Here is a 22,517-nt window from a genome sequence, read left to right as displayed (position 1 = left end):
CTAAATCGTCAGAAACGGTCCTGCCATTTTAAATCAAGTTCAACTAAAGTTACAGGAGATCGACTGCTGTAATTAGAGTAAGCTATCATTAGTTTTGTCCTGCTAATTATTATTTTATACCCATAAAAATAATAAGTAACTGCCAGATAACGATCACCTGCTTTTTCCCGACATGGTTAACATTAGGTGTGTTATCTTAACTAATAACATTTATTAATTAGCTTATAACGCCCACATTTGATGTTACAGAAAAAGGTTCAGTGATCCGTCAGATCCTGTAGGTCGGTTAGTACAGTTTACTGCTGAACAACTCATTTTGTTGGTGTTAATGACAAAGAAATCGAAAATTAACAGTTAGTTAATACATCTTCAATCTCCCCTCGAAGCTCCGACAGTCCTCAGACAACCTGTCAATCAACTTCGAATCATGACGACACGCCCCGTTTTTATAGCATCAAATTGCTAGCTAAAATCTAAATCATCACAAAAACGAACAATTGAATATATATCAGTGTGATAACAACTACCTTAAATGACCAAAACCATCTTTCAGAAAGTTTTATTTGAAGCAGACTTTATTTTTAAGTTTTCACTGAAGTCTCATTCGACTGCATTGAGAGGGCGGGGTTTATGACCTGTACTGCATCCAGCCTCCAGGGGGCGATCAAAGAGCCCGTGGCTTCACTTTTCAGAACGTATGAGACACACACGGGCGACACGTTCATGTAATCAGAGGGTGGCGCACACTGCCAATAACGCACCTAAAGAGCTGTCAATCAACTTCAAATCAACAGTAGAACATAGACTAGCGTGGCATATAACAGAGACGTTAAAATCAATGTTCACACGACACAAGTGCCGTCATTCAGGCTGTTCACAATGTTTGAAACGCGTTTAAGCAGCCTAAAATCAACATGGCTTGAGGTAGGCTTGTTTCAATAGTCTGTGTTGCCGGTGTTCAGGATCAACACCGGTATCATCACTTGTCACCGCTCCCGATTTGGCGCTAATTTGAAAGTGAAAGTGAAATCCCCTCGTTCATTCATGGTGCGTGTCCACTGGTGGAGAGAGAGCGTTTTCAGTTTATTCCTATGGAAGCTCAACGTAAGAATTAATTGAAAACGCTTGCTCTGCTTCACAACATTATGAATGGCCATGCAGATTTTACTTTTACTTATATTAACGAACATATTAATATGTTTCAGCACATTACAATCATTATATGGAGTTAAGACAGCATATTCCCCAATGAATTAACAAGTTAACGAGAATTAACGAGTTTCAACCGGTATAACAAAAAGTGCTTATATTAAAAAATTGCCTACTCTACCTTTAACATTGCCATATTCATTAACATGCTAAAACAACATGCAGCAAAATTCACTTGCCCTTTTTGATCGAGCTACTTTCGAAATTAAAGCATTGAGCCAAAGAGTAACTGTTTCAAGTCAGTTTAACATGAAGCAATCAATGTTTCAAGGACAAACCTGATTCAGTGGTGTAACATGAATTGTTCAAATACAGTGAACAGCATCAAACATCTTGTTTAAACCCATTCTTTCCCATTATTCTCTCTGGCTTTAATGTGCCCAAGAACTATGAGCATAACTGTGGACTTTTACATGATGTTTACGACCTGTGATTGTTGCTTGTAGCAACATTTATTATTTCTTTCTTTGTTTACGATCAAGTTTTTATCATTCAAATGAACTGTTTGACTTATTCCTTTGTAATCTTCTTCTAACAATGAAGTTGAACATGAAAACTTGGCACAAATCACAAGACGCCGACCAGTAGGTGACCATCCTCAAAGCTCTGGATCTGCTTATTACTCTCTATAAATACATTAGGATGCTTGACTTGACTTTTCTGACTAAATGAATAAGAGTAATGCAATAATGTTAACAACAAGCTGATCGCCATCTATAAAACATTATCATCCATTTTTTTCCTGCTTCTGCATTTCTGACAGACAGTTACATTTTGCATTCATGTTTAACTCATGAATGTGTAAGGAGACTTAAAATCAGCAATTAAACAAGTATTAATCAAACAACTTCATCTTGTGAGAACTGCATGCATTAAAAAGGAGCGCGTATTATGAAAATAATGCACTTTAAAAGATTAAACTTAATTGCGAAATGAATGTAGTTTTCTGGATGTAAATTGCAATTAATTGAAAATGTATTATAGTTTAAATTTATCAAATGCAATTAGTCCACTTATGCAGGACTTAAAATACAGCTTATGTAATTTCATAATTATCACTTGAAATATGGTTAAAGTTTACTGAATGTACTGACAAGCATTTACCATAAGCTAAAATATAATTTAATGTCATTTCTATTGAAATTTGTATGTCATGTATTTAAATACATTTTTTAATAATAAAGTTGCAACTTTAAATGTAATAGCAACAGTTAAAATTATAATCAAGTAGTTCACATGTGCTTCAGTATGTTAGTCAACACATCAAAACAAGTGTGCTTCTTTAGAGATCACTGAAACATGACTTAATTCATAATATCCTCTATAGAAATAGTAACCGCTTCGTGGAAAAGTATTAATGTTGCACTGTAGCATAAAACATCATATTAATGCAGCTCTAAAAACTGTGAAACATTCAATTCATTCGTGTCAATCCTGTCAAAAGTGTTATTAAATGCCTTATTCAGCATTTAAACAAGTGTTTAAACAACTTCTGTGTCATAAAGACACACATGGATATTGTCAAATGTCATGCCTTCACATCGAGGAAAACATATTACAGTGAATATTATCAGCAACAGAATGAACAAAGTAAAATAAACAACCGTAAAGAATTAGCCTACCTGATGATGCTCGTCCTGTTATAAATCTAACTAAAGACACAACATATCCACAACAATCCACCACAACGTTTGAAATTGTATAGCCTATTATTTAAATTCTTGCCAAGTATTTCGGTGCTACTTTGTGCTACTTTATATGTGTAATAAGCGATAAAAAAAGTCAAAATAGACAAAAGTTACAAAACTCATTTAGAAATAGGTAGTTTATAACATGGAGCGTATTTCAGTGAGATGTGATTTTAATAGTACCTCAGACAAACAGAAGTCCCGTGACAGTCTACAGGTGAAGCGGGTCCGCGTGAGGAAACATCACTGTAGCGCGCGCTCTTCACGCGATTCTTAAAAAAGCGCGCGGGCGACAGCCTCCCTCCAGAGAGCGCGCGCCTCTCTTCACGCGCTCCTCTGTGACTATCTATCTATCTATCTATCTATCTATCTATCTATCTATCTATCTATCTATCTATCTATCTATCTATCTATCTATCTATCTATCTATCTATCTATCTATCTATCTATCTATCTATCTATCTATCTCATCGTTCAGATGAATGTGTCATGAATTTGAACAGTAATGTTTGGATGGCTGTTCTCTGGAGTGGCGGAATCCCTCAGGGATCTGACCCTGGATGAAACAGACCGTGGGAAGGACATCGCATCCCATGTTAGAGTTTGAAACAATCAACAAGTTTGTTTACAGATTCTTAAAAAAAGCTGTCAGGATAATAAATTTACAGTCCATGCAGAGGAGCATAAAATATCCTCATTATAATTACTTTTTTTATTCTCACAAGGCCCTTGAGAGGCAAAGTTCACCTTTCTTTGTTTTAAGCTTTAATTGATTCGATTATGGCTAATCAAATACATGAGATTTGATGGCGAACTCAGATGCAGACTGTAGTCTCTCAGGGTTTATGGATATTTATGAGCACTTGATAAGCGAATGTTTTGGGGCACAGATCAAAATTCAGGATTAAAAGCCAACATTATTTTATCTTGTAATCTCTGCCACTTTCTGGAACGCGAAATTATTGCGGAACGAGAAAGGGCCAAAATGATTGGTAGAAAAACAGACGGTTTAATTAGAATATTACAATGATGAAGGCTCGACTCATGAATATTAATCAGAGTGCGGACACCAGGACTGCCGAGCAACATTAATGACTATATATCTAGTTATATACTTATATCGAAACCCTCTTTGGATTCAGAAAGCCTGTTTTTAAAAGTGAATTATATTGTAGTGGGGACTGCTGGTGTGTCAAAAAAACTGAATGGGTTTGGTGGTGTATTACTGTAGGCGCCAGCTAACGCCACTAGGTGGCAGTGTTTACTGACTGAAGAATCCCTTGCCAAAACAGGCAAATTCTGATCTCAGTTCTGATCCTTTTTTATCAATTCACCATGCTCAGTGTGGATCAGTTCAGTGGATCAGTCTTTTAAATGCAGGAGATGTTGATGGGTTTTATTTCTGTCACGTAGCCTACACTCGTTTAAAAGTCTATGAGATTTTAAAAAAATGTTTTTGAAAGGCTTTAATTATTTAATCAAAAGCACACATTGTGAAATATTACAATTTAAAATATCTGTTTTCTATGTGAATATATAATAAACTGTAATTTGCATTACTCCAGTCTCCAGTGTCACATGATCCTCCAGAAATCATTCTGATGATTTGCTGCTCAAGAAACATTTATGATTATTATCAATGTTGTAAACAGCTGCTTCAGATTTGTGTGGAAACCGTGATAAATTTAATTTTTCAGGATTCTTTGATGAATAGAAAGTTCAAAAGAAAATAGAGATGTTTTGTAACATTATAAATGTATTTACTGACACATTTGATCAATTTAATGCATCCTTTATGAATAAAAGTATTTCAATCATTTCAACTCTCGGAATGAATTTAACCAGTCTATATTAATAAGCATGTAATGTAAATAGGTTTGGTCTTGGCAGACTAGATCTTCTACACTGCTGCTGCTGCTGCTGCTGAATGAGTGAGGATACATCTAAAATGCACATGAATTGAATTCAGGCTGCTGCAAGGAAACATAGGGGGAACCCCTGAGCAGCTCTTGGCAGGTGGTGCTGGGGAAGGTGGAGGGCCAACGAAATCCCACGGCACGCTGCAGTGAACTGATCCGATTCAAATGTTTTTCTCCAAAACATGTTGGCCACAATTATTAGCACCCTTTTATTCAATACTTTTTGCAACCTCCTTTTGCCAAGATAACAGCTCTGAGTCTTCTTCTATAATGCCTGAGGAGTTTGGAGAACACCTGAGAAGAGATCAGAGACAATTCCTCCATACAGAATCTCTCCAGATCCTTCAGATTCCCAGCTCCATGTTGGTGCTTCTTCTCTTCAGTTCACTCCACTCATTTTCTTTAGGATTCAGGTCAGGAGACTGGGATGGCCATGGCAGAAGCTTCATTTTGTGCTCAGTGACACATTTTTGTGTTGATTTTGATGTTTGTTTTGGATCATTGTCCTGATGGAAGATCCAACCACAGCCCATTATTGGATTTCTAGCAGAAGCGGTCAGGTTTTGATTTTTTATCTGTTGGTATTTGATAGAATCCATGATGCCATGTATCTGAACAAGATGTCCAGGACCTCCAGCAGAAAAATAGGCCCACAACATTAAAGATCCAGCAGTATATTTAACCGTGGACATTGGGTACTTTTTATCCATGTGTGCACCAAACCCATCTGGTGGGTTTGCTGCCAAAAAAAGCTCTTTTTTCATCTGACCATAGAAGCCGGTCCCATTTGAAGATCCAGTCTTGTATATGCTGGAGATTGTTTCTGGATGAGAGCAAAGGATTTTTCTTGAAACCCTCCTGAACAAACATGTGGGGATGTAAATTGATCATTTTTTTAGGCTTTCTGAGACTCAAGACTCAACTAATCTCTGCAATTCTCCAGCTGTAACCCTTGGAGATAAGTGTACTATCAGAGAAGTAATAAAGATGTTTGCTGTCATAATGATGACATCAGTGCAAACAAAGTAGTAGCTGTTCATTGCTCAGGCATGGTTACACTGACATGTGAGCCCAACCGAACCGTGCCCTGGCCCACCTCTTCCAAGCGGGCCAGGGACAGCTAAACGAACCACGCCAGGGCATGGAACGGAGCGATCACACTTGTCAAACGAACTGGGCTTTGAGTCAAATGCACTCGGGCACGGTTCAGAGCACCTAGTGAGAGTACACCCTTAGACACACGCCCTCTTCCAGGCAGATTTGTAACATCTTTAGTTAATTGGAACTTCTTTATTGCCCTGATAGTGGAAATGGGGCTTTTCAATGCTTTAGCTATTTTTTTACAGCTACTTTCTATATTGTGAAGCTCAACAATCTTTTGCTGCACATCAGAACTATATTCTTTGGTTTTTCTCATTGTGATGAATGATTGGCCTGTGTTTCCTCATGTTTATACTCCTGTGGAACAGGAAGTCATGGCTGGACAATTTCATTTTCATGATCACTCTGGTGTGCTAAAAAAATGTAAATATGAATAAAAATCTGAATATACTTCAGAGATATTTTATTCATAAAAAATTCTAGATTTTTTATAATTTTATTAATTAAAGATCAAAAGTATAAACAATGCAGATTTATTTTTACAGTCATCTTTGATTTATCAAGGGTACCAACAATTTTGTCCACGTCTATATATACAGTAATATATATATATATATATATATATATATATATATATATATATATATATATATATATATATATATATACAGTAATTCAACAATGCGACAGCCCGTGACTTTAGTGTGACTGTGAGTATAAATGGAGCACCTGGAGTACACATCAGTATTTTGTCTGAAAGTGACCCGGCCGAGTAAACCGAAGCATGGCAGCGAGACGCAATGCCTTGTTCCCCTTCTCTGGGAACCATGGTTAAATGCATAATCTGAGACGTTCCCTTTCAAATGGGAACTTGCACTGCATCAAAGGCACTTTGGGGAACAAAATACCCTCTCCGCCATGCTGAGGGAATAACCGCCTAAATGGGGATGACATGAAACAAGAGGTCTAAATGGAAAAAAAATACGGGAAGCCAATTCCTTCACCATGTCAGCACACTGTCAGTGACACTCTTCCTTAAGGCCAAAACCCTACCTCAATCCCAAAAGCAGAGCAGAGCTCAGGTCTGTTAATACAAAACAGAAAGATAAGTATCACCTTCAAGGGAATACAGGCAAGGAAAACAAGTTCCATCACCTTCTCACGATATGAGGGGGATCTGGTTCAACCCCTAACGGACTCAGGAGAGATGAGAGACAGAAAACTCCAAGTCAGTGACTCTGCCTGAGAAGAAATAAGGTAAACCTTATTCTGAATTCAACAAATAAATCAAGAGATTATTTGTTATTAACTGATATCAGCTATGCAAAATCTAATGCAAATCAGATATACACTAATGCCAAGGTCTATATATACACTAATGCCAAGGTCTTTAGAAAGAGGTTTGGTAAATGATATTTACGTCTGCCTGGTCCTGCTGAATCTGAGGGAGATGTCTTCCACTTGTTGAGCTGGGAAGTGTTGCAGTGGGAAGAAAAGATTTGGAATCCGTTTCACCACCTTGAACACAAGGAACTTGAACGTTGAATTCCTGAAGCACAGAGAAGGTCCTTTTCCTAGAACATGCAGAAGAAGCCTTAAAATTGAAGGTTCTGATGTCTGTGCAGATGATCCTTATTCTCTGGAACACGCAGATGGAAGGACCTTTAGATTCTGATGTCAGTGCAGATCCAGGCAGTCTGGAGCACGGAGATCTGGAGGATCTTTGATGTGAGGATATTGAAGTTGGTGCAGAAGATATTTTGAAAATGGGGGCGTTGTCTCCGTTGCAGTTTTCTGACTCCCCAAATTCACTTCTTGCAGAACTTCTCTCTTTAAATCTTCAGAGTCTTGAGAGAACAACTTCACAACTTTATATAGTTGGACTTAGCTTTGCACATCTTGGGACCATAACCTTGAACCAGGACTGGAACAGGAACTGGAGCCTGGAACCAGAATGGGAAAACTGCAGCAACCCAGAAACTGGAACAATTATCTGTCTCAGAGACAAGCCTTTTAATCTCTAATGAAATGCATTTGCATTTCATTAGAGCCTTTCAGATCCAGTGTTTTGATTGGCTGATGCTGTCAGAGGTGGCCACTGGACGGCTCCTCTCTTGCATGAGGTTCATTTGCATAGCTTAAAGTTCATGTTTAGAACAATGTCTTTAAGGTTTTCCCTATGCATAATTCACTTTCCAAACCAATTTCAGATTAACCTAAGCATTGTGAATGAAGTCATAAAGTCAAAACATCATTGGGTTATGTTGAACTACCTTAAAAGGTAACACCAGAGGGATTGTCATGGACATGCAAAATGAAAAAGTAAAATTGTCTGGACAATTGAGACTGGTTGGTAAAATGTTAACAGGAGTTTGACAACTGATGAATCCTTCGGCTGAAGGTGAAGCTTGACAAAGTACAGGGACTGAGTGCCTGCTAACTCTGATGACCCTGTCCAGTTATGGGCTACCTCCCTTTCCCTGGATGTTCTCCAATGAGATGTTAGGTAGAGGGGGAGGGGCCCGACCTGGTCATGCTGAGATCAGGTCTCTGTCAATGAAGATGTGCTCCTCTGACTTGTGGTCCCAGGTGAAAAAAGTACATTTCTATAATATACTTAAAATGCTCTATTTTCACGCACTAACTTAAAGCAGAACTAAGTAACTTTTTTACCTTCATAAATAGTTTTCTAAGTCCTTACGATGGTTAATTGACTTGTAGTGGTGTGTTTGAGGTGAGCACTAACCCCCTCTGGCACGTCTACACCAGAAAACAGCACTTGCAAGTTGAGCTGCACCGACCCCACACAATCTCGCCTCATGTTCACGTTCACGCGAGAGTGACAAAATGCTTTACGGTAATTCAATATACACATAGCGACCTCACTTTATAAGACAATTTCGAAAATTACCCACCTCCATCAAGATTTCTTGTGCTGTATTTGCACAACTACTGCGCTGGTGAGCGTTGTAGTCGTTATAGTCCAGAGCTGCGCATGGAGTATTTACGACAGTGTAATTCACTGAAGGAACCTGTAGGGGGAGCTTCGCAAATCTTACTGAGTTCCGCTTTAATATACTAAAAATTCGTCTTTAGTACTTCTTAAGATCATCTTAAGAACATCTAAGTGTACTCAACTGTGCTATTTTGAGACACCATGAAATATGAACTAAAATGTGCTTTTAATATACTATCTCTGTATTTAAAAAATGTATTTAATTACCACTTGTAGTACATTATGGGTTCAAATGAACTCAATCAGTGAACAAGCTCTGAACCATTTGATCTTGATTGAGTGGTTTCTGTGCTAATGTAAATGCCGGCCAATGGGCAATTTCATTCATGCGCTCAACAGACACGTACCATTGTATGGTAATCTGTTCATCAGCCGGTACCAAAAATATCATTGGTTATATGATCCACAATCTGCTCGTTCCTAATGACTCCCGACCCACACCGCAAAGAACAAACAAACCTGCAGCACTCTAAGATGATGTTTGGATTACAATTAGATATTTCAGGATATTGTTCCTGCAGTCTGCCATTTTGGAACAAAGAAATTTCATCTGGAAACAGTCAAATTAAAATTACATTTGTGTGTCCTGTGGATCATTAATGTCATATGTCAGTTTCATGCCTGTTTAAGTGATGAACAACATGTTATTTTCAGAGATGGTAACAAATGTTTTAATACTTGTGCTACATTGGAGTGACCTGTGCAAAAAGAAAAAAAATTCCTTTCTGCTTTCTAACCTCAGTAACACCAGCACTATATTGCTTATCTACGGAGCCCCGGACATGACATGCAGGAAAAAAACTGTAGGCTAAAACATGCACACGATTTATTAATTTGTTCCCTCGGTTTACTATTTTGTTCCCTCGATTTACTAAATCGTGCACACGATTTAGTAAATCGAGGGAACAAATGATTAAATTTTTTTTCTTGCATGTCATGTGTGGGGCTCCGTACTTATCATTGCCGTTGTCGTAATATTTTAAAATGGTGCAGTAGATGTGGAACATCACCGTCAGTATGATCACACTGAACATCAGAGTTACTCTACGCTCAGGACTCTGCACCTGGTCATAAGTGTGCTTGTGCTTTATCGTGCCTCCATCCATTTGCATAGTTCTCTCGAGTAAGCTTTATCTCTTCACTAAGGTATTGAACGATGATGCTCGTGTCGTTGTCATTTTGCAAAAGTTTGCATAAACTATGCTAGCATTTGCAGGCTTCAATGGCTATCTTAGGTTTAATTAGCTAGTAAAGCATAGTAAAGTACAAGCGTTCTTATCACTCTGCAAGAGTATTGTACGATGACGCTTATCAATCTTCGTCTTTGTTCTATGTATTTTGAGTATTTCATGATGATCTGGTTTTCATTTTGGGGTTCTCTCAGCAGATTCTGACCTTCTCATGAAGTGCAGTGGTTTAGATTCCTCCTAACTGCAGGTAAAGAGAACTGTGGTTCCCTTTCATGAGAACACAGCGTCTCGTTCCCTATTCAGAGAACCAGGGTTACGGACGTAACCCAAGACGTTTTTCAACTCCTCTCTTTTCGGACTGGTGCTGCTTCGAATGCAGCCAAACATGGGTTTCAGCCTCCTCTATCAAAGTGCTGTGTACTTGGTCAATCCCAACAAGATCTGACTCTAAAATGAACTCAAATGCCCAGCAGGCACAGTCAAGTTATAATCAAGGTATATTTCTACTTGCAAGCTTCTGGTGGTGGTTTCATTCTGTTTTCCTATGATATTGACTGGCTTCAGTCTCCACAAGTGCTTCTCTTCTTTGCATAAATAACATGGCCTACCACAGCCCTTCGCATTACATGGTTGATCGGTGCCCTGTGCTTACACAGCCTATCATGGCCATCAGGTAAGACTGACTGTTATTGTTAATGTAACTCAGCCTTTTGAGGCTCTCCACATAGCACAGCCGATCAGGGCCATCAGGTAAGATTGACAACTATCGCTTTACATAACCCAGCATATTGTGACCCTTCACATATTTGGCCATTCAAGGCCTTTCATAATTGTATTCATTTAATTGGCCTATTGTGTCCCTTTGCAAAGCACAGCCTATCGTGGCCATCAGGTAAGACTGACTGTTATTGTTAATGTAACCTTTCTGTGTTGAACAACCTAACGTGGCTTCTCATGCCCATAGCTTATAAAGTCATTTGTTAAGAAAAGCCTTAACTGGTGGGTATCAATTCAGTAGGTAGGCTCAGTCCCTACCTTCGTCTTCAGGCAGGATCAGCCGAATCTGCATCCCTCAGGATTCGGACTAAAGACTAAATCACTTATTTATAAAACTAAACTTGAATCATTGTCGCTCACTATCTCTGTTAATACTTTATGGAATAAATATCAAGCAAACGCTGAAACTCCGCCTCCGTAGAAGAAATCAACGCCTACTTCATCATTGCAGCGTTAGCCCCGCCCACTGGTGTGTTAGTGAGATGAAGAGGAGAGAAGAGCGATACAGGACTGAAATAACCTTTCAAAGGATCCTAATGCAGGAATATGGTGTCACGGGGTGAAGAATCACTCGACAAGGGGTACGTGAAATCAAAAACCCCGGAGGGTGGATTTATTGAGTACTGTGGGGTGCCTGGTGAAATGTGTTGCTCCGCTTTCTGGTGGCCGGTGATTCCCGTGTGCTCCTCGTGCTTTTCTGTGCCAGTTGAGGTGAAAGTGGGTGTCGAGACGTGCTCCAAAGTGGCTGGGCTGTCGGTCACTCGCTGCTTTCTGTAAAGAGATGAGACAGGGATTAGACCAGCGTTGCATTCGGTTCGAGACCATCGTTTGAGTGCAGCGTGTGCTCCTTAAGAGTGTGCTGGCTGATGGGGAGCAGCTGTGACCGATCAGCCGGTGACGAGGACGTGCAGGTGTTTTCCGTTGGTTGCCAGGGCGACGCTGATTCCTCTGGGCGTGCTCGTCACATTCCCCCCCCCCAAGCGTCGTTCTAGTCCTGTGAAGACATGTAGAGAGTAGGGGTGAAATTAGGGGAGGGTGGGGAATGACCCCTGACAGACATGCGTAAGCTGTCCAGATCCGGGAGAGGCCATCGGCGTTCGCATTGGTGGCCCCAGCTCAATGGCGAACTTCAAAGTGGAAGTCCTGGAGCACTAGGAACCAGCGAGTCACCCTGGCGATGGTGTCCTTGGCGCGGGCCATCCACTGTAGGGGCGCGTGGTCGGTTACCAGGGTGAACTTGCGGCCCAGGAGGTAGTAGGAGCTCCAGGACTGCCCACCTGATGGCCAGGGCTTCCTTCTCCACGGCGGCGTACTTCCTCTCGGCAGGGGACAGCTTCCTGCTGATGTAAATGATCGGATGCTCCTCACCTTCTTGAATTTGGGAGAGGACCACTCCCAGTCCTGTGTCGGAGGCATCCGTCTGCAGCAGGAAGGGGCAGCTAAAGTCCGGGGCACGGAGTACCGGCGAGGATGTGAGTGCCGCTTTAACCTGGGAGAAGGCCTCTTCCGCCGACGGGGTCCAGCATACTTTCTCCGGCTGCCCCTTCCTGGTCAGGTCTGTCAGGGGGGCGGCTAAAGAGGAGAAGTTGGGGATAAAACATCGGTAATAACCCGCCAACCCCAAGAAGGCTCGTACCTGGGTCTTTGTCCGGGGTTTTGGGGCAGCGTGGATGGCCTCGACTTTCTTGTCTTGCGGCCGGATGAGTCCTTGGCCGACTTGGAAGCCCAGGTACTTGGCCTCAGAGAGGGCAAGGTGGCATTTTCGGGGGTTGGCGGTAAGTCCAGCCCGCCCGAGCTCCGAGAGCACCCTCCGCAGACGATCCAGATGTTCGTCCCATGCCTCGGAGTGGACCACGACGTCATCCAGGTAAGCGGCCGTGTAGGCCTGGTGGGGCCGCAGGAGGATGTCCATCATCCGCTGGAATGTCGCGGGGGCCCCGTGTAGGCCGAAGGGAAGGGTCCGGTACTGCCAATGGCCACTGGGGGTGGAGAAGGCGGTCTTCGGCTTGGCAGCGTCAGAGAGCGGTACCTGCCAATAGCCCTTGGTGAGGTCCAGGGTACTGATGTACCGGGCCCTTCCTAGGCGGTCCAGCAGTTTGTCCACTCGAGGCATGGGGTACCCGTCGAATTCTGAGACTTCGTTCAGGCGACGAAAGTCGTTACAAAAGCGGAGGGTGCCATCCGGGTTTGAGACCATCACAATGGGGCTGGACCACGGACTCCGGGATGGTTCTATTACCCCCAACTTTAGCATTTGTTGGACCTCTTCCTCAATAGCCTGCCGACGAGCCTCCGGGACTCGGTAGGGCCGTTGCCTAACGACGACTCCTGGGGGCGTCCGGATGTGGTGTTGAAGCACATTGGTCTGCCCGGGCTGAGAGGAGAACACATCCTGGAACTGACTGACCAGGTGCTGCAGCTCCGTCTTCTGGGCAGCCGAAAGGTGGGGGTTGACATCCACAAGCACGGGCTCGGTGAGGCTTAGGGCAGCTACCTGGTCCCGGGTCCCCACCCATTTCTTCAGGAGGTTGATGTGGTAGAGTTGCTCCGCCTGCCGTCGTCCCGGGTGTCTCAGGTGGTAGGTGACCGGCCCAATCCTCTCCACCACCGAATAGGGTCCTTTCCAGGAGGCCAGAAATTTGCATGCGGAGCTGGGGACCAGGACCATGACGCGGTCTCCCGGTTGGAACTCCCGTGGTTGGGCTGCCCGGTCGTAATGACGTTGCTGCGCCTGTTGGGCCCTGGTGAGGTGTTCCCGGACTAACGGCATCACTCAGTCGATCTGTTCCCTCATTTGCCGGACGTGTTCAATGATGGTACGATGAGGGGCCGGCTGCTGCTCCCACGCCTCCCGGGCCACGTCCAGGAGGCCCTGAGGTTGACGGCCAAACAGGAGCTTGAAGGGGGCGAAGCCAGTTGAGGCCTGGGGAACTTTGCGGATCCCAAAGAGCACGTAGGAGACCATGAGGTCCCAATCCCGCTTGTCCTCCGCCGCCACGCGTCTGAGCATTTGCTTGAGGGTCTGGTTAAATCTCTCTACGAGCCCATCGGTTTGGGGGTGATAGACGGTGGTCCTCAACTGCTTCACCCGCAGCAGCCGGCAGAGGTCTGCCATTAGCCGGGACATGAAGGGGGTTCCCTGGTCAGTCAGGATCTCCGAGGGGAGGCTGACTCGGCTGGCCAGCAGAAACAGCTCCTGGGCGATGGACTTCGCGGTGGCCTTCCGCAGGGGGACTGCTTCTGGGTACCGGGTGGCATAGTCGACGATGACCAGGATGTGCTCATGCCCCCGGGCAAGGGGAGCGAGAAGTAAGCCCTCTGTGCTTCACCGGTGAGGAGGGGTGCCAGCGCACGTGCCCACTCGTCCTCGGGCCATCCCTCTCGGTGGGCGGTGTTTTCGAAGACCTGAAGGAAGGCTTCCACATCGTCATCGGCTGTCATTTTGGGTAACAGGCGGGTGGCTTGTGCCCGAGGCTCAGGTAGTGGAACGCGCTGGGCTGCGGCCGCCCGGACGGTGGCGAGTTCATCCTCCGTCCTGCCCAGGCGAGTGGCGAGGTGTTCCACCATTTGCTGCTGGCGGATGCTTACTTCAGCGAGGCGTTGTAAGACGTCCTCCATCGCGGGGACGCGCGCGCGCCGCCTTCTGTGGTGCTGGTGACACAAACAGGGAAAGAGGGAAAAAATTAGGAGTTGGGGCAGTGATCTTGTCGGTGATTCCTCACTGTTCTGCCCGCATTCTCCACCACTGTCACGGGGTGAAGAATCACTTGACAAGGGGTAAGTGAAATCAAAAACCCCGGAGGGTGGATTTATTGAGTACTGTGGGGTGCCTGGTGAAATGTGTTGCTCCACTTTCTGGTGGCCGGTGCTTCCCGTGTGCTCCTCGTGCTCTTCTGTGTCAGTTGAGGTGAAAGTGGGTGTCCAGACATGCTCCAAAGTGGCTGGGCTGTCGGTCACTCGCTGCTTTCTGTAAAGAGATGAGACAGGGATTAGACCAGCGTTGCATTCGGTTCGAGACCATCGTTTGAGTGCATCGTGTGCTCCTTAAGAGTGTGCTGGCTGATGGGGAGCAGCTGTGACCGATCAGCCAGTGACGAGGACGTGCAGGTGTTTTCCGTTGGTTGCCAGGGCGACGCTGATTCCTCTGGGAGTGCTCGTCACAATGGTTATTTATTTTCAACAATGTGAATGTCTCAGTTGAGCTTTATTTATTTGTATTCGGTTCATTTCACTGTGGATTCTTCGGTAAATCAATCGCATTTCAGCATTATCAGACTTTTACGATATGGACTCGACAGTAATGCAACAACATGTGAGTAACTGTGTTCATTCTAATGCCTGATCTGATATTAATGATTCATGTACAGTCACCTGATCTTTGTCTGTGTGTCAGTAAATCAAACCCGTGACTAAACGCTCAACTTCACCTTGTTTCTCTTAGTAGGATGAAAGTTATTAGATTAAATTATATATAGAAAGCGATCAAAGAACACTCCCTTTACATTCCCTGGAGCTGTCAAACATTGCATTTATCAGTGTCTGAGCTCTGGACTTGCGCCAAAACTCCCCTTTTATTCAACGAATCTCTTAGTTACATTGAGTTTGCACTGTTAGTTATGATGAAAACATTCGTTTGTTTTCAGAAATTGAGTTGTAATGACAAGATCACTGCTTTCATGAGCTCAACAACATGTCTGTGATCGACTACAGCATTCATCACTGCAACCTTTCATCTCAATATAATGCCTTAGATCTAAGTGTAATGATATAATCAACACTTTTCACGATTAGTTAACCTTGAGAGCTGTAATAGTAAAAACATGCTGAACGTTTTCGAGAGATTAATACTGAGCTATTTCATAGGCAAAGATGTTAGCCAAAAACACATCTCAGATGTGATCTGCACGTACCAAGCAAACATCCAGCAAGAAATGAAGTTACAGTGTGCATTCATTCCTGTTCAAGAGTTTAGTTTCTCAATCACGTCACTGGTCATTAGGTGGCATCATCTCCTCCTGTGCTGCGGTCAGTCAGGGTCAGGGGTTAGTGACACACAGAGACAATACAGTAAACTTCATCAATGGCAGTCTGTCTCCAGAGGAAGAACATTAATGACTGGAGAAAATTTCTTCTTGTGGTTTGGGACACTTTACTTGACAATATAAAAGGCCTTTTCTCCCTGAAAAACTTGTATAATCCACTAGGGGTCAGCAGAGTACTAGTAGATTTTATACAACAGGCTTTTCTTCAGTAAACTAATTCACGTTTTAGAATTGAGATGTTAGGCAATATAGGGTTAAATTTGAAACCGATGATGCCACAATAATAAGTCACTGTGGGAGAAACTGGTTAAAACACAACCTAGGCCAATATAACCCTGATGCAGTGTTTTAAGGTTTTGGACACAGCCTAAGACAAATTAATTATGTTTATTTGTGGTGCTGTACTTAACTGTACTTAACATAACTGTACAGTTAATTTTCCTTTGTTTTCACACACTGAGGGACGAGTCCAAGTTATTTATTTTCTGGGGTATTCAGCAGATACTGCTGATGAAGCTTAAGTTTTATTTAACCCAGAATATATATATATATATATATATATCTATCATGACAACTCTTGGAAGATTGTTAGCATGGATATGACAATGTTAATGTATTTGGTCTTGGCCGAATATATCTGCTACTCTGCTGCTGATTATTGCTGCTGCTGCAGAGAAAGTACAGGAACTTGCTTCTGCCATTAGAGTGCCTCAGGGATGACGCCTTTTTTTTAGGCAAAACCCGGAAGCGAGTTAGCATTTTAGGGCTTCCGGTTCCAACGGTGTAAAGTCTATGGGTTTTTTGAATGGGTTTTTGCTAAATCGCCTGAAATAAGGTCTGTGGTTAACAAAGCCTCTAAATACTTTCACGTTTTGATCTATGACATAAAACACACCAGTTATAACCCGCTTGTGATTTTCTAAACTTTTACTGTGTCTTAAAATCGGCGGTTGCTAACAAATTGCTAAAAGGGACTACTTCCTTTGGCGGGGACTTTAGACGTCATCATGACAAACAGGACATTTGGACAGCATTACTCATGAAAAAGTGGATAAGTATTCATACACAGCGCAGATCATAATCAGCGAGCGTGTTTTTAAATAAAGTTGTTTTCTAAATGAAGTGTGAGGAAGCTTGGTGGTGACGTTGATCCGCAACTGTAGTCCATTTATAGCCTACTGTTAGCTTTTTATATCTGACGACTTCAAAATCTATAAATGTTGTGTTAACTTGTAAAGATTATCTTGACAGACAAAACGTGTAAGTGTCATAACCCTTAGTTAAACACAGAGCTTATTTTCTGCGATTTTCCAAAAGTCTATGGGAAAAATTAATAGGCTTTCGATCGAGGGAACCCATGCGCTGCGAACTTCCGGGTTGGCCTACAAAAACACGTCATCCCTGAGGTACTCTATTCATACGCCGATACGCTGCTGTGAATAAGACATAGTGCCACTGCACAAATAGCATATATTAATAACCCATAGCAGATCTATGCAGGTGGATCTGGGGAAGGTGGAGGGTTTTAGAGGAACTCTGAAGCACACTGCAAACTGCTATAGTGAATATAACCCGCCATTTAAATGTGTGAGCAACAAGCTCATTGGCTGCAGATGTGACATCAACCAATCAGCTTGTGCCAATAGTTAACACTGTAATTATCATCAGCTTGTGTTAAGACCATCAGCCTGCGCCATCTAGAGTTTCATGACTGAACTATATAATTTTGTTTTTTACATTTTTGTACAGTGACAGACCTCTCAGCTCTCCTCCTCTGATTGGTTAAAATGTAGCAGTGAATGAGGACATAGTTTAATTGTGTTGTGCAGGTACACGTGTGCTGTGAGGTGATACAGCAGCACCTTACTGAAGATTGTGTTGAAAGCCAATGATCACTGTGAGCTGCTCCAGAGGAGAATGATAAAATGATAAAGTTGAGCTGATAATAAAGATCAGATTTAGAAGCTCTCCCAGACAGCATGATGACGTTGATACAATGTTGAGTTTTGATCAAACCATTTTAGTTGAGATTGACATTTCACCATTTAAAGTGTGTTGGATCAGCATTGAAACTCTGATGAAAGTCGACAGCACACATGTGTGGAGACAGTGACAGTGAATGAACAGTGATTTGTAGTTGATGACCTCGAGATCCTGCAGGTCTGTAGAACACTAGAGGGACTATTTTAACCCACAATGGGCGGTAACACTTTACTTGAAGGGGTGTGCATAAGACTGACATGACACCTTCATAATCATGACATGACACGTGTCATGAATATGAAGGAGGTTTTATGAATGTTTATGACAACTGTCATTAAGTGTCATTCGCTCAATTATGTCATTTTTAATGCAAAGATGACATTGTTTGAGATATCCGAGTTATGACAACTTGACATAAACCAACACATCATAACCTGTCATTGTCTTTGTCATGACAACTTGACATCATTTAGCTTTATGGGTTAACATTACATTAAACTGTCATGTGGTTGGTTTTGACATTGGCTGTCATGAGGCCATTATAACAGTGTCATAAATATATATCTTGAGCTCAAGTACAGTGGTACAAATTGAACTTGTCATTAAAATGTCATTAAGTGACAATACTCTGACAAATAATTTTATAACAGAGTCATGACTATTTTTCATTTCATTTCATGTTTTTTTTTTTTTTTTTTTTTTTTAAGTTTCCTCCAACAGAAGGTCAGATAATAGACAATTTCAAATTTCTTAAAAAAGATGACACTGTTATAAAATAATGGTAACACTTTATTTTAGGGTCTTTTAACTAGTTGCTTATTACTATTAGCATTAATATGGCTAAAATATTGGCTATTTATTAGTACTTATAAAGCACATATTAATGCCTTATTCTGAATGATCTTATTCTACATTCTTAATCCTACCCAATACCTAAACCTAACAATTAACTATAATAAGCAGTAAATTAAGAGTTTATTGAGGGAAAAGTCAGTTAATCGTTTATATATGTGTTCCCTATACTGAAGTGTTACCAAAATAATGTAATGTAATGTTAACCCATAAAGCTAAATAGTTTTTTTAAGTTTGATAATTAATCTGCTCTGTCATGTTTATGACAGGTTATGATGTTTTGCTAATGTCAAGTTGTCATGACAAAGACACTGACAGGTTATGATGTATTGGTTTATGTCAAGTTGTCGTAACAAAGACATCTCAAACAATGTCATCTTTGCATTAAAAATGACATAATTGAGCGAATGACACTTAATGACAGTTGTCATAAACATTCATAAAACCTCCTTCATATTTATGACATGTGTCATGTCAAGATTATGAAGGTGTCATGTAAGTCTTATGCACACCCCTTCAAGTAAAGTGTTACCCAATGGGCTTTTCCTCAATTTGCTCTGATCCACTAGGGGCTTGGTTTAGGGGCGGGCCTTCATGATTTTGGCAAATCTGTTTAAAAAATGGTTGAAAAAACATCCATTGTAGCTTGAAATATAGGTGTGTTCACACGGCCTCGTAATTCCTGTAGTTATGAGATTCTAGCTTGTAAAAATCATTCACATTCTCGTAGAGCACATAATTACAGCTTGTAAGCTGGGAGTTTTCTGAAAGCTCTCACATGTACAACCTGACCGCTGTAGGCGTTGATAGTGGTGCCATAGAAACGCATAATTCCCAGTCCAAGGACCAAAAGGACGTGAACAGCTCCAAATTCCGGTAAATAAGAGGTGGGTGAACGCAGCATTGGTCACATTGATTGGTAAACGCCCATTTTGGTTTTGCATGTGCACTTCTCAGCAGTCTAACTGATGCTTCCCCATTAGAGAGAAAACACAGGTGCTTCCCATACAGAAGTCTTGTGTGTTCAACCACCTGACATATACTCACATGACTTCTCTAGCACAGTTTCAAACAGTGCTGCATCGATCTTATTATTTCTGTTCCTTTGTTTTGCATGCTTGTTATTTGCGTTTGATGTGTATTGTTACTGACTGTAAGTAGATACATTAAGAAGTTATTAAAGTGTTTGAATAAAGCATCAATTCTTCTACATACTTTAAAAAAATGCATCTTGCTTTAGTAATGTTTATTAGGAAGAATTATCAAGAATGCCACACTTCACACACTGAAGGAGTGAAGGCAGATGAATATGGAAGATTAAAAAAAGTAGAAGCACACTCCTGGGGCCCGTTTGATTGTGATTTGTATTTATCTGTTTTGTTTCTTTTGTGGGTGGTTGTGGTGGTGGCTGATTAATCCGAAAAGAAATTGTGGCATATAATATCTCTGACTACCCTTCCATTCTGGAAATCTGCAGGGAGGATGGGGTCTTCCTCAGGGTCTGGTATTTGTAGGGCAGGGTGTTGCTCCCCTCTAATTATGGCAATATTATGGAGAACAACACATGCCACAATAATGTTGCAGGCTCTCTCAGGGGTTACCCTGAGGTGATGTAGGCACTGAAAACATGCTTTCAACAGGCCTATGGTCATCTCCACCCGGGCTCTTGTCCTGCAGTGAGCCACACTGAAGCGCTGCTGGGGGTCTGGTTCAGGTTCTGGGTAAGGGGTCATTAGTGTTGGTTGGCATGGGTAACCCCTATCTCCTAGCAGAAAGCCATCAATCTCTCCTGTAAGAAATTTAACATTGGTTTAGTGCTGCATAGAAGTGCCCCTGTAAGTGTGTAGTACATGCACTGAAATAAATGTAAAGAGCTTACATACTTACCACATTCCTATTCGTGAGTCATGAACAGAGCCGGGTCACTTGACCTCCACATTTGTGATGATATGTACAGCATCACATATGATCCTGACAGTGAAAAGAATTACACATATAAGTTATTGTGATGTAGTCTTTGACCATTAGAAACAGTCAGTGTACCTGCACATTAATACTGTGGATGGACTTCCTGTTGACAGTCAGCTTCATTTTTGGAAGGTGCGATGATGGGAACATGTGTGCCATCAATGCATCCAACCACATTAGGAAATCCTAAAGGAATGATTATTAGGTTACTTCCATAGAGTCACAACAAGATGTTATTAACCGATCATCATTTTTCAGATTAGCCTCATTTAAAACGATTTCTACACCACTAACCTGTAGGGTTGGGCATCAAAGGTATAATGCCGATCCGATACGCATCTCGATACAAAGTATCCGATCCGATATATTAACGATACATGTCATGTGTGGCATTTTGCGATGCAATACGATACGATTCACACCCATATCACGATACGATGCGATAATTCAGCATAATTTAGCTAATTAGATCAAGTTTATGTGGTGATGTGAAAGAGGATGCGGTGCCATTGAATTAGTTTGATTATTTATTAACCAAGTAAAACCGATACTTTTTTACAAACTGGCTTTTCTCTCAAAGCCTGAGTGTCGGTTTACAGTAGAGGGCAATTTTAGAACACATGGCACATATTATTTAAGTATTTCCAAGATAAACAGAACGTATAAGTGCAATATATATTAAAAAAATCTTTGCACTCTTTCTGTGCTGCCCTCTGGCGTTTAGTTATAGTTTCTAGTCAGACTCGTTTCAGTGATGGACCTATTAGAGCAACAGCGCAGAAATCATTCACGAGTCTGCTTCATTACACAGCTTGGTCAAATATGTGTCTGTAAGTAATTACACGTCAGAATTGTAGTTCTTGTATGATGTATACGTTTACATTCTGTAATGTATTTTACTACGTTCGTGGCTGTTTTCGTTTTCTCGCGTATACTCTAGATCTAAGCCTTTGTTTTTCTGACGCTCTGATGTATCTGTTCAGCAACGAGCATCGACACTTCGCGTCAGATTACCTTAGTTGGTCTGCTTTCATCTGCTGATTTGCATAGATTATGCATGTAACAGTGTAGCAGTTAGTTTGGTGATACTGATGATGTTTGTTTGATTTCTATGCATTAAGAACATCTGTAGTTCATTATGTAAAAGTGTGATATAGAGAATATTGTTTAATTTTACTGAGTTACTGGGTAACTTTATATTTGATTGTAATAGATGCAACAGACGTTACACTTTTGTAATGTTTATTTGTTCTTTTTATGTTTATTTTTCCAGTCTTACAGACTTAAATGGAGAAAAGATTAAGAAATAAAACTGAGGAAGAAAAGAGAACAAAAGATAAAACATCAATCCTCAACAAGACATCTGGAGTTTCCCTTCTTCATTGCTGTTAACTATCTGTCTAGCTGTACAAAGCAGACGTCGTACATGTGAGGGCAGAATAGTAAGAAGACACGAATGCACTAAGTTCATCACGAAGCAGTTCAACTCTCTACGCTGATTCAGCGTTGCTGACCCATCGTCATCCAAGCAACCAGGATGGATGAACGGAGTAACACAGAAGAGATGCATCAGTCCTTGGTGACTAGATCCATCGCCCAAGCAAGTAGCAAATCATCAACAACAAGCTCTGCTGCACTCAGAGCTCGAGCCAGAGCCGAAGCTGCCCGCATGCAGGTTTCATTCGCTCAGAAAGAAGCAGAGATGATGGTCGAAGAAGCAACATTAAAAGCAAAATGCACATTCTAAAGAAAGAAAAGGAGGCAGCTACAGC

General features: G+C 41.8%; 1 protein-coding gene and 1 long non-coding RNA gene across 2 annotated transcripts in view; one reads left to right on the top strand and one right to left on the bottom strand.

Annotated features, from left to right (window-relative positions):
- Positions 1 to 3,242, bottom strand: part of LOC137014865 (anoctamin-1) — a 53,393-nt gene extending 50,151 nt beyond the window's left edge. Inside the window, exon 1 of the mRNA XM_067379376.1 lies at positions 3,081 to 3,242. The gene's annotated coding sequence lies outside the window, so the exon portion shown is untranslated. The remainder of the gene's footprint in view (positions 1 to 3,080) is intronic.
- LOC137014866 (uncharacterized) overlaps positions 1 to 22,102 on the top strand; it is a 31,229-nt gene extending 9,127 nt beyond the window's left edge. The window contains exon 3 of the long non-coding RNA XR_010893901.1: positions 22,019 to 22,102. This is a non-coding gene — a long non-coding RNA (uncharacterized lncRNA). The remainder of the gene's footprint in view (positions 1 to 22,018) is intronic.
- The last annotated feature ends 415 nt before the right edge of the window (positions 22,103 to 22,517 follow it).

The sequence above is a fragment of the Chanodichthys erythropterus genome, chromosome 24 (genome assembly GCF_024489055.1).
Source record: "Chanodichthys erythropterus isolate Z2021 chromosome 24, ASM2448905v1, whole genome shotgun sequence".
NCBI lineage: Eukaryota > Metazoa > Chordata > Actinopteri > Cypriniformes > Xenocyprididae > Chanodichthys > Chanodichthys erythropterus.
The sequence above is the reverse complement of the archived record's forward strand: the minus strand, read 5'-3'. Positions and strand labels throughout refer to the sequence as shown.